Below are 2,630 nucleotides of genomic sequence, written 5' to 3'. Positions count from 1 at the left end.
TCAGTTGGCAATACATTGCTGCACCAATAAATTCCCCCACATGATGGTGAATGAAGTTCTGATTCTGTATATGAATTCTTTACACTGTGCAAGGATCTGTAAGCATGAAACATTTCACAAGACAGCACATCCAAGCTTGAACTTGATCAGAGAACCGGATCAGAGAGCGGAGGAGGATGCCCGGTGGCCCAATTTGCCTATAGAACAAAACAAGAGAGAAGCTCTGGTTTTGACTGCGCAAACAGGGCAGGCAGCCAAATATAGGTCAGCTCAACAGACCGTGTCCAAGCCCTCATCACACAACTGACCAGTACAAAGCTGCTTTCCCCAATCACAGCCATCAGAACTAGGTTATAGAGGCCCACAGCCCAGCTAGAGACAAGACTTTGAATATGGATTAGGCCTAAAGGCTTTATTTCACTGAAGTATAATCTTGGATTTTTTAGGTCTATATTTCAGCGCCGTAATGCAGGGGTATTTAGCCCCGCATTTCAAAGTGGTAATCTCTGATATTGCTGTAACATTGTAAATGCAGCTCACCATGCTATGATTGACATGGCTGACATGGGGAGTATTGAGCTTAATCTTTTGACCCTTTAAGCTCATCAGTCAGGTCTGAGACAGGCGTGTTTTGGTGAAGACAGGATTCATAATAGATCAGTAGCAAATCAGCTAAGTGTCCATGTGGAAGTGTTATTTCCCTGTGTTACGGACGCATGTGTTGTTTATTTGCATGCACGGCTGTAGACGTGTGTGGAGCGCCAGCGCGAACTTGTGTGTGTAAATGTGTGCGCGTGTCCCTTCTGGGATGCGAGTGTTTGTAATGTGTTTGACGGGCAGTCCCCTGTCGCCTCATTAAAACTTGCTGCAGTGTTTTGTTTGGGCTTCACCAGTCATCTGTCCCTTTGTCTAGACCCTGTGCCCACAACTCGGCTTTCAAATTAACAACACTTTAACACTTACACTAACAATATAATTAGCGCTGTCTGTGTCTCATTGTTTATTTATTATGGGTACAGCGGAGGTATGTCTTTAATTTTTTGTGTTTCCCATATGATTCCTGTGATGCGTGAGTGATTTACTTTCAACCTTGTTTTGGAAAGCGGCACAGTGAATTAGAAAAACTAAATTAAACATGTGGTAGCGGGGATTGGAGTTTGCATGTAAATCCTCTGATCTGTGTTCTGTATTCACTGCTGCAGACAGCACAGGCACAACTCTCAGTGCATGGGGAATAGGGAATAGTTTATTTTCACTATTGGATTCACTATAGAAGTGCACCCAACAGGATTAAGAGTCAAAAAAGTAAGTAGGTTCCCTCCATTGGTATATCCTCACCAGTAGTTGACAATAGTTGTGGGCAGATTAAGGTATACCAGGGTATTTAGAAATCCTGAAGGTATGTTTTTCAATACTGTCATAAATACAGGCGCTCCACTTTCTATTAAATTCATTGTTTGTAGTGCACAGCACGCACCATCAGAGCTCAGTCTGTGGTCTTTACTGGTAGAACAGGCAGCTGAGCTGAGAGATACAGACACCTAGTGGTGAAGGGAGTTACATTACTGTACAGAGCTGGCGGCAAGCGAGACTGTCTTCGGGGAGGGGAATAACAGCTTTTTTTTTTTTTTTTACATCTTACTTAGAGAATTAAGGATTTATTTCAACCAAAATGGAGCTGGTGATTATTGGAACACTGGACTTGCAAAAGCACTAGTGCAAGAGATTACTAGCTCGGGTAAGCAAAACATTTTGGGTGAGTTTTATTTTGTTTCTGTCGAGTTTGAATGAAATGTATTTTATGATGAATTAATGAAGCAATTAAGTCTTGTTAGTCTTTTAACTACTTTATTTTAGTTTTTAGGGACTGTTTGTTTTTTGTGTTGTTTTTATTAATAATGATGATGTGTTTAGTGTTTCTTATTTTTTTTAATATATATTTTGCACCTGAGATCTCTGAGAAATGCTCTTTCATTTTGCTCTGCTTGTAAATGTATAGCAAAATGACAATAAAGCTGAACTGAGATTGAATTGAATTGAATTTTCTGAGGAGACTGTATGTAATGGCAGACAAGAGTTGCACAGTGAAAGCGTGGCTTATTGCAAGCTAATCTAAATACAGATGGGCCCATTGTTCTTGAGCCATTAAATTGTGCAAACAAAATTTACTTAATAACGAAGTTAAAGCCAAAAACAGCCAACACGACAATGATGGAGATGTCAATCAAAAGCAGTCTGTACAGCCAAATACAAGGTCTAATCAGACACATGGAATAACCTGTGTGTATGTGTGTGTGTGTGTGTGTGTGTGTGTGTGTGTGTGTGTGTGTGTGTGTGTGTGTGTGTATCTACCATATGCACGGCCTTTAAACTGAATGACTTCTTACTACAGAGTTGTCACCGGCAGACAATGGCAGATGGCCTCACGAGCATCATTGAGGGTTAATCACCCAACAGCAACATCTATCCATGGTAAAAGTCCAGATGCTAATGGACATTTATATTCAGCACACACACTACTTCACACACAAACACATGCCTACTGTACTGCTGTGATACACTGTGCTTCCCTCCGAGTGCCACTTAAGGATAGCAGCTCTGATGACAAACCATTAAGAAGTGCTTGGCCA

The sequence above is a fragment of the Plectropomus leopardus genome, chromosome 12 (genome assembly GCF_008729295.1).
Source record: "Plectropomus leopardus isolate mb chromosome 12, YSFRI_Pleo_2.0, whole genome shotgun sequence".
Taxonomy (NCBI): domain Eukaryota; kingdom Metazoa; phylum Chordata; class Actinopteri; order Perciformes; family Serranidae; genus Plectropomus; species Plectropomus leopardus.
The sequence above is the reverse complement of the archived record's forward strand: the minus strand, read 5'-3'. Positions refer to the sequence as shown.